This window comes from Ambystoma mexicanum, chromosome 9, assembly GCF_040938575.1.
Source record: "Ambystoma mexicanum isolate Mex_15411 chromosome 9, UKY_AmexF1_1, whole genome shotgun sequence".
Lineage (NCBI taxonomy): Eukaryota > Metazoa > Chordata > Amphibia > Caudata > Ambystomatidae > Ambystoma > Ambystoma mexicanum.
Genome location: NC_090931.1, coordinates 1,354,252,334 through 1,354,265,568, shown reverse-complemented (window position 1 = coordinate 1,354,265,568; position 13,235 = coordinate 1,354,252,334). Strand labels below are relative to the sequence as shown.

General features: G+C 47.0%; 1 protein-coding gene across 2 annotated transcripts in view; it reads right to left on the bottom strand.

The window, feature by feature from the left end:
- Nucleotides 1-13,235, bottom strand: part of LOC138489128 (contactin-associated protein-like 5) — a 1,755,478-nt gene that overhangs the window by 470,635 nt on the left and 1,271,608 nt on the right. The gene's annotated exons all lie outside the window — the stretch shown is intronic.

Below are 13,235 nucleotides of genomic sequence, written 5' to 3'. Positions count from 1 at the left end.
GCTCAATTCTGGACCTCAGTATGCTCTACTATGTCGTCTATCCTTGAATCCCCCTATCCCCAATGAAATGCCTGTTTCATGATTTCCCCGAGCTCCACCGTGACTCCAGAAAACTTGCTGGCCTCTGTATGCTACTTGCTGTCCGCACAATTCTGCTTTGCTGGCTTAGGCCTACCACCCCTAATCATGCACAGTGGCTCAGGGCAGTGACGTGGGCCTCCGACACAGAAGAGTCCTGGGCGATACAACAGCCCGCCCACTCCAGACCTAGAGATATCTGGCTGAAGTTTCGCTCATTTATGTCTCCCACTGACTCGGACTCGGATCCTGTATCCCCAGCCCCCTCACCTAGCTCATCCCTATGCGGACCTTGATTTTTTTTTTTTTCTTTGTTTTTCTCCATCTGTTTATGGTCCAACCTCCCATGTGTCCCCACACGTGTATATGTTGATTCTTTTTTCCTTTATGTGCTTAGTTTATACGACCTATGTGTATTTGTACCGATTGATCTGCTCTGATTTCATATGCCTTATTGTTACTCACCTGTACCTGTGTTACCGAGCTGAATAAATAAAAGTAAAAAAAAAAAAAGAAATAAGCAAGAGCAATTTGTTATGAGGGAGAACCGGAGAAGATTCAAATGTGGAGCTTATGTGAGGATCAGGAAGGCAGTGATCAAGAAGAAGGGAAAGCCATTGTATTTGGATTCCATACGTGAGGTAGCAGTGTTGAGGGGTGCTGTGAGGGTGAGTGGAGGACAAGTTTGGAATAAAAATTTGAATTGCTGTGGTGAGAAGATTGTGTGGGTAATAAGAGAGGGAGATATGTTATGACGTTGTCTCACTGTATCTAAACAGCTGTGGCTTGCGATTCATAGAGAGCAGGGTGTTCATTGTGTATGATGTACTGTAGTTCTATGTGGAATGGCACAGTGTAATATAGTTCTGAGCAGGGTGTCATAGCCTGCCTGTGGCCAGAGAATGTTTACTCTTAATGTTGCTTCTATTACTGTTTGCACTAGCCAGCCAGGTGTAAGGTTGAGCTGGTGGTCTGTACTTCATGACCTGTAATAAAGGTTGTTTTATCCCACTGGAAGCTGTGTGGGACTATTCTTCAACAACATCTAATATCTATTTATGCAGATGACATGCTAATATATATACTGCATCCAGAAGTCAATCTGCAGCACATATTAGACGTTCTAGATAGCTTTGGCAAAATATCAGGCATCATAATAAATTGTGACAAATCGTGTTTGTTCCCATTAGCCAACCTTCTATTAGCCGACCTGACTAAGTGTAAGGAGGACATGCTACTCACATTCATTTGGAATACTGAAATCTTTAGATACTTAGGGATAGACATATACCATCAACCCTCGGATGAATATAAATACAACACACAGAAAGCGTTGAATGGTGTCACATGGTCCACGAAGTTCTGGGCACGATTGACCCTATCGCTAATGGGTAGGGCAATGTTATTAAAAATGATAGTGACACCCAGACTGTTACATTATTTTGTGAACATGCCATACAATATATACAATTGGCAATTTAGACACAGGGCCTCATTACGACCCTGGCGGAAATGGAAAAACGATGGCGGAAATGCAATACCGCCATCGAATACCGCTCGTTGCGATTATGACCCGTCACCGTAAAGTACGATGCCATTTGTGACACCGCAGTGAACGGCAACGCTAACTGCACCAAGTACGCGCACGCGCGCCCTGCAAAACCGGAATCACCGCCATGGCGCAACGGTACGCGAATTCTGACCCTAGCGGACATGTACTGAACGCCATCAAGCACGGCGGAAAGTACCATTCCGCCATGGCGAGAAATACGGCATCGCGAACCAACCGTAAATGGCCCACTGAGTGCCTGTACTCCACTCCCTGGCCACATTGCACAACTCCTGGCAGGCGCAATGTACACACTATATGCAACCAGTGAAATCTACAATCCACCCATGCATGCCAACGTAGAAATGCATGCAGGGGCTCAAAGTGCCCCGTGAGTGGGCATCCATGTACGGCATGACACCATAGGCGTACTGATGCAGCACAGGCATGTGAAGGCACAAGACATCCAAATGAAAACCAAGAACACATGACACATAACAACAGTAGTCCCCCATCGCTTGCCACCAGCGCAAGGCAACATCCAAAGCAGCATCCTGAGGGGGATAGCACCAGCCCTGTACTCCTGCCAGTAAACAAACCAACCATCAGCAGAAGCATGTACCACACAAGTTGGCAGAGTGACTGAGCAGCCAGGCCATCTCAAGAGGGGCCGATGGGAGCTGCAGGGCACAGATGGCACGAATACAGAAGCTATCCTAATGGACATGACCGCAGTCCCCCTCCAACAAACGCACGCAAACACAGGCACCTGTGACCAGCCACATTCTGAACATCCCATCATTCCACCAATCGACCTGGCTGACAGGCACCAGTTGGCCAAAAGCCAATCCCCCGCCCCTGAACAGCACAACATGAAAACAGTCACAATGGCAGCCCCTATCCGTGACCATACTGTGCTACGTACGCAAACGCGGCCAGTACAGTACCACACAACTCAACTCAGAAGGCGGAACACAACGCAGATCACCTCGCAATACATACCGCCAAAAAATCGAAAATCGCTACATCACCTGCAAAGAACAACGCAACACGGCACACATCGGAATACAATTGTAATGCACATCCAAATGACAAAGGCCTCACAGCAATATGCACAATAACACCAAAACATCCATCATCACCGAGGGCTGCATCTGCAATAATTGACCATCTTCCACTTGTGTGACGCCCTGTACCATCATGGCACACAGGGCCTACATCAACGTCCCAAAAGGCAACATGGAAGCGGCAAGAACCGCAGGTCCGTCCCATGAGGCAGGCACTAGTCCAGCTGAAAGGCCGAAATGTTGCACCTAGCCACCAGTACAGCGTAAGGGCATGTGGCCCATTGGCGATCGTCCCATAAAATCGTTATGGTGCTCCACTGATTCACCCGAAGCTGCAGGTGTCGAGAGTAAAACCCATCTGGAGGAGTGGCGTACAGATGGCATCTGCAAAAGGGCAGGAGATACCTGTCACCCAAATGAAACACAAATTAACCGATTGCATTACGGGACTCATGATGCATTACAATCTTCATTCAACACAACAAATCCACACCCGTATGCATGCTAGCCCACTCCAAAGGAACATAAACACCCCTAAATCAGAATCGAATCATAACGAAATCAATCGAGGAAAATACACCATTGGCAACGTCGGTTACTGTGCATGCGTCCGTCAAGACAGAACCCATGACATGGGTTTAGTGACGTGCATAGACACAAGTGTATGAAGGCGCGTCGAGACAGGGAGGATCCGACAAGGGCAGTTAGACGTAAGTCCCACTATGGCAGCCTTGCATCACATAGCGCAGGGGAAGTGGATCGATTCAAATAACCCATGTACATGGCAGACCCTAAATGGAATCATCTGTCCATGCATCCATTCATCATTCCCTCATCCCGCAATGTAAACGCATGAATATTCACTCACATAATATTAGAAACTTCCATCGCGTCTGTGCGTAATGCAGTCTGCATAAACCACTGTGCTCCTGGCCGGATCTGTAGTGTTGTGAAGCAAGATGGATTTGGGAACGTCCTGCCTTATCGTCCACTACGCTATTGCGCATCCCATTCAATTCATATCATTCATTGCTTGCTCGTTATGGGCCCTGTCCCAAGGACATACAACAATAGAACGTTACATTTCCAGGCAGACCTGTGGGCGTCTCCTCACCGCTACTTCAAAACCAAAAATGCTGGCCTTCGAATTCCTCACTTGCAACATTATGTCGAAAAGGCTTCTGTGAACGCTTGCATTCACAATTACATCAATGAAGTGCGGCTGTGTGTCATAATGCTAACTGGCTACATTCACAAATGGGACGCCACGCCCGGCGGTGAAGTACGTAACTGTGCTGCATGAGGGTCGGCCGTCGATCGAGCCCTACATACCACTGACTCTTCCCAGGTATGTAAGCGGCTGCAATTATAGCATGTATAACAATGGGAGCATAGCATGAAAATCAGTCAAAGTACATCACACTGCCATCGGGATTTGATACATGATTCCAATCCCAAGATGCCATGCGGCCAAATGCAGCCTTATGTGCGGGACGTGCTCGGCCAGAAGGGATTGCACCTGCCACAGATTCATTCAATCAGCACAGGTGGAGGCCATACAGGCCGACAGCACATATATAGCAGACACAAACCCCTCCCACAACCACTCCCACTCCAAAATGCTACCGGCAGGACTAGCGATGTTGGGCCTGGGGGACCAGATAGCACTGCAAGTACTACAACTACAAGAAGACGACGAACAACAACAGCTACTACAACCTGCCGCACAGAGGAGACGCAGGAGGAGAAGGAGGAGAAGGAGGGCAAGGCAGGGTCAGCAAGGGCCACAAGCACTGCCACTACCACCACGCAGGCGGCCCGCAATCCCACGCCTCCGAGCCGATCCGTTCAACCTCACTGCTGAGCAGATCCACACCCTCTACCGTTTGGACCGGGACACCATAATCGCCATTGTGGACATGACACAGGCAGACCTCGTGAGCATGATAGATAGCCCAACCGCCATCCCACCCCTACTGAAGGTGGTGTCTGTACTCCACTTCCTGGCCACAGGCACATACCAGCACACAGTCGGACAGTTGCATGGGATTTCACAGCCACTGTTCTCACGGACACTCATTGAAGTGCTCGATGCCCTCCTGAAGCACGCCGACGACCACATCACACTACCACGCACGTACCAGGAGATCACCAACGCATAAGTGGGATTCAATGCACTTGGCGGCATCCCGGGTTGCATTGGTGCCATCGACTGCACCCATGTTGAATTGGTTGTCCCACATGCCATGGAGGTCCAGTACCGCAACCGGAAGCAATATCATTCAATCAATGTGCAAATGGTGTGTGACTCCAACAAGATCATTACGCATTCTTGTGCCCGATTTCCAGGATCTACCCATGATTCTATGGTCCTGAGGAACACAAGAATACCACGCTACATGGAGCGACACGCAGGGCACAGATCCTGGCTACTCGGTGAGTCTCATTCCATGCATGACATTGTGGCCCATTTCATGCGTCAATGACCTTGCAGGAAGGGGGGGGGGCTACTTAGCACTATCATTCCCCTGACACCCTTCATTTGTCTCATGCAGGTGATGCCAGGTATCCACTGAAGAGATGGCTCCTTACACCAATCCGGAACCCACAGAACCAGCATGAGGAGGACTACAACCATGCCCACTCACGTACCCGTGTGGTCATTGAACAGCCTTTCGGCCTACTGAAGGCTCGTTTCCGCAGCCTCAGCAGGTCTGGCGGGGCACTCATGCACAGCCATGAGAAGGTTTCTATGATGGTCATGGCATGTGTCATGCTGCACAACATGTGCATACGTAGGAATGTGCCCATGCCCCCTGACGCTGTACTGCATGCACCTGAAGATGATGATGATGAGGGTGGGGATGTGGAGGCACCTCAAGGAGTCCATGGGGCACAGGATGCACGTGAAACCCGACAGAGCATCATAGATGCATGCTTCTAGCAACCACGCATGGTGCCTATTACATGGAAAGGGGACCTGTGGCACTGTGTGTGTGTGTAGTACAGGCACATTGTGGACTGTACGCCTATGAAGGCCTCGTACGCAATGATCAATGTCCACACATGTCATTGGATGAAAATGAAGTACTGTATTGTAAATGTGATTTGCTTTATACACCCTATGGACCCGCCACCCAGTGACGCCCAACACACCCCCTCCACCCTCCTACCTCCCCCACCGACACCAGTGTCCAAATTTGCATGCTGTCCGTTGGTGGACGCTATTGCAAGCCCCCTCTACGGGTATCAGGGGCACCCCTGCCCGTGGAGCGCAGGTTCCTGGCAGATCTGCGTTGGGGGCTGCCCTGGACGGAACTTGCCACGGATGATGTCTCTGCCTGCTCGCGTCCATGCATGTCTCTGAGGGTTTGTGAGAGCTCCGACAGCACACGGCGCACAGCGGCAAGTTCAGCACAAACGTCTTTGGACGTCGCATGCAGTTCACCCCTCAGGCTCTCGGTGCTTTTCTCCATTTCTCCCCTAAGGCTCTCACTACTTTTCTCTATTTGTGCCCTGAGTGTCTCGGTGGATGTTTCCATGGCTGCCCTGGAACCCCCGCATTCATTTGCATGGTCCTTGAGTAGCGTGGCCACTTCCTGCTGTTGCTCGATCAGCATGTCGAGGGACTGTTGCCTCCGCTGGGCCATGGAAATTTGCGGTGGTGTGACAGGGGGGCTGCTCAACACATGTTGCCTTGGCACAGGACTTGTGGGGGTTGGCCAGTCGTCGTCTTCAGGGTGCCCCTGCGTGGTTTCGTCATGGTGTAGGGGATGGAACATGCAGGGGGATTGTGAGAGGTCATGGATGGTACCTACGTCGCCTGCACTGTTTTCCGTGTCGGAGCATGCTGGCATGACCGCTGTGTCACCTATGGTGCTGCTAGCACCAGAAGCAGTGCCATCAGATACGTCCTTTGGGGGGACCTGTGGTGCTGGGGTTGTGGACTTGCTGGCTGCTGTGGTGCCTGTTGCAGTCCCCTCCAGTGTGTTGCCACTTGATTCCTGCTGCTGCCGTGTCTTGATCCTTGCACCTGAGGTGGAGGCTCTTGGGACGTTGGTCCTGGCCCTCTTTGCAGGCGTGCTGGTAGGGGTGTCGTGCAACTCGTCGTTGGTATCGGACCCTGTGGTGGAGTAAAGAGGGGCGAGCGTTAGTTATGGGTCTGTGGGATTTGGAATGGCAACGTATCACATGCATTGGGGTGGTACATGAGGGTGATTTGGGACTGGGCCTTGGAGGTGGTCTCATTTCCGTGTGGATTGAGGATGCATTCATTTGCCTGCCTGCAGTTGGGGGTGCTTGCTGCACATGTAGGGGTTTATTTTAGGATCTTGAATTATTTATTTATTTGATCTGTTTTAGAGGGCGCTATCAGGGCTAATGTATTGCACTATGGGCACACATGGAACTGTACATGGTCGTGCATAGTGGATTTGCCATTGTATGTTTTGGCCAGCCTACCTGATTCTCCGGATGTCGGCACTCCTTTCTCCATCCCTCCGACCCCCTCTATGCTCTCGATTCCTATGGTGGAGGCACAGATTTCCTCCCAGGGGGTCAACTTGATGGGCGAATCTGATCCACCCCCGGTCGCTGTGGCGATGTTCCTGTTCGCAGACAGTATGCTGCGGACGCGGATCCGCAGGTCGTCCCACCGCTTTCGACATTGCTGGGGGGTGCGGGGTGCGGTCCCCACCGCACTTACGCGCTGTCCCACCAGGGCCCATATGGCCTTCTTGTTGTCAAGGGCCGTCCTGGTCATTTGACTGGAGAAGACGACGGCGGCATTCTCCTGCAGGGTCTCGGTGAGCACGGTCAGTTCCTCACGGGAGAATTGGACCTGCCGCTTGCGATCACACGCTTTCTTAGCTACTTTTCCCATGTTTCTGTTTTTAACTGGAGTTGCTAACGGGTTGGGCTGTGTGTCAGGGTCGGATTTTTATTGGTAGTGTTGGTATTCTCATTTTATAGTTGTGCGGCGTGCTGTTTCCCGTTCCGGCCACATGCTTTTACTTCCGTTTCCGTATGTTTACGGTGCCCGTATTTTGCGGTGCCCGCTCATTGCGGTGGCCGCTCATTACGGTGACCGCTAAGATGGGTGGCGTTATTGCACCTGGTGCAGCGTACGGCGGCGGTAAGGGGCGTTTTGGGGTCATTTCCACCATCGCAGCCTTTCCGATTCCGCCATGGCGTGAGGCTCGTGCCCGATGGGTCGTAATTAGCCACACTTTGCTCCCTCGTGCAATGGCGGAAACGCTATGTACGCTATGGCGGTCCGGTCTGTTGATTTCCGCCAGGGTCGTAATGAGGCCCACAGAGTGTAGCAGATTTTTTATGGCAGAGTAAACAATGCTGGCTAACCCTGATTACACTCCAAAGAGCTCATGAGGAAGGAAAAATCAGAGGACCACAGTTTGAGCTCTATTTTGTGGCAGGCCAGCTACAGTTCATGGTGGGTTGGCTGGCAGATGAGCCAACTTGGACACATCCCTGCTACAACCGGCTCTAAAGAAGTTTCATTTGAAAGAGATACTGTGGGTACCAACCCCTCAATAGGGACAGCAACCGCACCTGGTGACATTGTGTAGGCAATTGTGGCAGAGGTCCTGTAAGATGCTAGGGTGAAGGGACCCTGTTTCACCACAGATTCTCCTAGATGTGGTATTGTCAGATGCACGACATTTGTATTTGGGTATACAGAAACACTGGGAACCCATGGGGATGGTCAAGATAGGAGACCAGCTGCAGGATGACACATTAATGGACTTTCAGACACTGAAAGAATTCACAGGTATACATGAAGGACAGTACCTATGACACAGAACCATATTATACACACTAAAGTGAATATGGCCAACATTCAGCAGACAGTCACGCACGAGGCAGTGAAAACAGTGTTTGACATCTCAGAGGGAGGACTTACAGTGTCTATACTGTATGACCTACTCCTGTCTAATCATTTCTCAAATTCACTGAATGTACGACATAAATGGGAGACGGACTGGGGAAAGCCCTTCATAGACGCAGAATAGAGGATAGTGCTCATATACCATAAACAAGTCTTGAAAAATGCCAAACTACAATGTATCCAAATGTATGTAACACATCAAGCTTACCTAATGCCTCGCAACATTTCTAGCTTCAAAGGTGCAGACAAACAACTCTGCCCAAATGTAATGAGGAGAATGCAGGGATAGTACATACGTTCTGGGCCTGCCCTAGGATACACCAATACTAGTGGGAAATTGCTGACAGAATGTCCAAGGGAGGAGTAAGCCTGAATATCCATTCCCCGCAGCCTGTCTATTAGGAATGTTCCCACATCAGAAGAATAGGCGATATATGAGTAAGATAAAAGTTCTACGTATATATTAGCCAAGCGTAGAATAGCAATGGCATGAAATCCCAGAAAAAGCCCTGCTGTCTAGGTGTGGTGGAAAGATTTACAGAAATTGACTATGGCTGGAGCCTGGGTTTAGCAAAAGGCGGCCTTCAGAGACTCTAATGAACTCAGTGAGGACATTGTGAATTGGAACTTACTAATACAATCCTTCTTTGCACCGAGGCCTCGTGAACTCGAGAACTGCGAATCAAAACAAAACTAAAAGCCTATCACCGTAGGCAAGAGGGGGGAGGTAAGGATGGGGAAAAGAAAGGACTTTCTGTATGGGCTAATATGGGCCGTTGGGATGGTGGGCCGGTGGGGTGGTTGGGGAAAGCAGTGATGGTACAACAGACTCCCAAAATATTTTACTAAAATGTAATACGTTCCAAAAGGTTGCACAATGATATCCTGTGACATAATTTCTACGACACAGTTGTGTCAATGAGTTGTTCTTCGCAAAAACAAATAAAAAACATTTTTTAAAAGATGAACATTAAAAAATGTTTAAAAAATACATCTCAAATACCTTGCTAATGTGGCACTGTGATTTTTGTCATTTTAATAATTGGATGCAGGGGAATTTTACCAATTTTTACAAATTCTCACTAAGACATCCGCGACTCTAACAACAAGTCACAAAGAGAACCACCATTTAACTACCTACAACTGTAGTATTCATCCATCTGAATAAATGGACACTAGAATACTGTGTAACTGGGATATCCCATCACTGGGATAACCAGCCACTAGGGTACTAGGCCACTGGGATCTGATTGTCTGATGGATTTATCAGTTTCCCACAACAAATGGGCAAAATGCAAGGGAAGTGAAGCTGAAGGCTTTACTTTGCTCCAAAAAGACAGGACAGGATCAAAAACAGAGCATAAATAATGGGGTTGCATGAGAAACTGTGGACAGAAAGTTGCAAAAAGAAATGATTTCCTAACATGTACCATCACGAACGAATAACCCTTTCTCACCTTCCCACACAAAGCACATATCAATCTCCTCATGTCAAGAACAGACCATGCAAATAGCATCTACCATGGAATGCCTGACAACCTCACCGAAGAACTGTGATGGATCCAGAATGAGTGATCAAGGCATCTGTTCAACAAGACTCAACAAGAGTGACCATATCACTCCAGCACTAACATCTTTACACAGGCTTTCAGTCAAGGGAATGATCTATTTCAAAACTCTCTGCATTGTTCACAGCGCAATTCATAACCAAAGAGCAACATTTCCTCGAGAAGCCACCTCCATCTACAGAACCCTGAGGTCTACCAATGACATACATCTTGAACCCAAGCATTTTTTTAACATAAAATATAGTGGATCAGCCTTTTCAAGCATCTCAACAAAACCCAATTCTCTATCAGGAAAGCACTAAAATGTGGCACTTGGACATGCCTACCTAACTCGCCAAACCATAGCCCATTGCCCAAGAGCTGTGTTCAGCTATAATGCAAAAAAGTGTAGCACGAAGCACCAGGTTCTGGTTTGGGATTCCAGGGACATGCAATGCAAGTGGTTTGTCCTACTATTGAAAGAAGGGTCCAAAGCCATTAACCGCAACACAGCGGGTTCATGCAAAAAATGACCATCACAATCAATGACTCAACCATTTACCCTGTTACGAGTTTCCACCCTTCTCACCACTGACTTACTAAAATGCTCCAGACTGCTGCAAACACACCAACCAACTATGCCACACACATACATTACCCACAATATCCACAACACCCACACCCTCACTGATAGCAAACAGCAAAACTCCACACGTCTTTCAATAACTCACTCCATCGCAACATGTTCAATCTACCCCTATGCTATGGGAAGAGAAGGCTCCCCACACAGTCTGAAGTGCTGCACGCCCTCCAACCCTTACCACTTGGATGCAAACCCACGCACACTGACCTTTTTTTCCAAACTTAAACTACCAATACAACAGCAACATTTCTCTGTGGGAGAACACCACTTCAATAACCCTACATTTGTTGGACTCACCCATGCCAATTAGGAGAAAATATTTCCACCCTTGGCTACACAAATACATCTAACACCTCTGTGTGTCGCACATCTTTCCGACAAGAGGCTTGCATCACTATGGGTAACCTTCATCTGGTAGTAATTGCACAAGCCTCCAGTTGTACATAGTACTATGTTCTTACTTTATTGTATTTCGTGATTTGTTGATATCTTTTCTTTTCAAGCAAGCTGTAGATTAAGCCATTTCCTATGTAAGCATCACACGTGGTGTGTACTATGACACTAATGTATGCTTAAAACAACACAAATATGATGATATGCTAAATTGTACAAATAATTACATTTTGTATGCTGTTATATATTTTGTGTTCATACTTCTATTGCTTGTTTTCTCTAGAATCAGCTATACAATTATGTGGTATAATGAGACCTAACGAGTATAATGTAATGTCCGCAAGATTGAGAGTTCCTCACTGAATCTTCAATGAATGTTGATCAAGCACCATCAGAACTTGACGATTTGAGTGCTATTCAAAAATAGAATCCAACATATAGTCATCATTCCTCATTTTAATATTTTATATAGATTAGAAAAGCGAATGTCTGAGGTCACCTTGCTGATATCTTAAACTGTAAGCCACGGATTTACACTCATATCTTCAACTCCAGCTGTAAAATAGCTGAGTTGAATTTCCAATCGTGAAGATACTTTTAAATAGAGTATTCCTATAATCCGATGGTGAGATAATAAAGATTGATAAATATGCAACCAGGTCAAAGAAAGAAAAGAGCAATTCTGCTCCCAAGCAAGTGAGCAAGTCTTCATTATCACTGAATAGAGGATTGCATAATGCAGGCTCCTCATATAAATTAATACAAAATATGTTTTTTTAACACCAGGAAATACAATTTTAAGGTGTTCTAATCATTTTAATTGTTCCAATAAATGGCAGCATTTTGAAATCACACATGGCTAAAACTTCAGCTTACATGGGAGAATGATGTCAGCCATAGTGATGCTGAGAGCATTTGTGGGGTAACTGCTAAATGCACTACTTTGTAAATTGGTTACAGCAGCCTGAATAAGATGGACCATTGAAATGCTACACAGTACAATGTGAATTGTAAAAGGTGAAATGCATTGATGTGCCTCACTCGCAGGCCGAGGGTGTATTAAGCTTCAGGGGTTCTAGTGTGAAATAGGTGTGTCACAGTATTAGATTTATGGCGGTACGATAACCTTCTTGCCAAATGACGGTATATCATGGTTATCACGGTATAGCACGGGGAGTTAACTAATCTTAACAAATATTTTTTTTAAAGGTCATAAATTGGCAGATTTATCATCACAAACAAAACCATGCACCCAGCGCCAGAATTGGGCTTTTCAACATACTTTCCACTGAAATGCCACCCTTGCATCCACCAAACAACACAAACACACGTGTGGAGAGGAGGGGGGGGGGGAGCCCTGCTGCAAGTGGCAAAGCAAACTTAATAGCTTTTCTTAAGTGGTCATTTAGGCTTTTAGCTCCCCCACTGGCTACTGGTGAAGATGAACATGTTGCCATCTTGATAATCTGCATGCCACAGATCAATGGAGGCTGATGGTAGTATGTGCTTGTGCGCATACACACACACGCACATGCACTCTTTCTTTCTTTACATTACAGCCTTTAGTTTACTTGCGGGCCAAAAGGTGTTCCATAATCACAGACATGTTTCCCTTTGGTATGGCAGCAGGGAATACCCGCAGAGATGAATGAATTTCGCAGTGTGACTTATTTGATGTAAATTAAATGATAAAAGCAGGGAAATCCCCCATTGTCATATGTTTAGAAAACATTATCCATTATAAATATATAAATCACAAAGCCGCCAACCCAAAGTAAATCCTTTTCCTTCTTGGCACTGTATTTATTCTTCCTATTGCTAACATATTGATTTTGTGTCAGGCACATGTTGTTTACGGAATGGCATTAGAAATTGCTCCAACTGAAACTACTTGTACCAAAAAAAAAGAACCTTTATTTTTTTATTGCCTTTTTGCGTTTGGAAGTTCTTTAATTTACCATTTAGTCAATGTTTTTTTGGTTAACTTACAAATACGCAGGCAGGATTTTCCAGCTGTAGCAAGGTAGCATTTTGAAACTTGTCTCTGTCT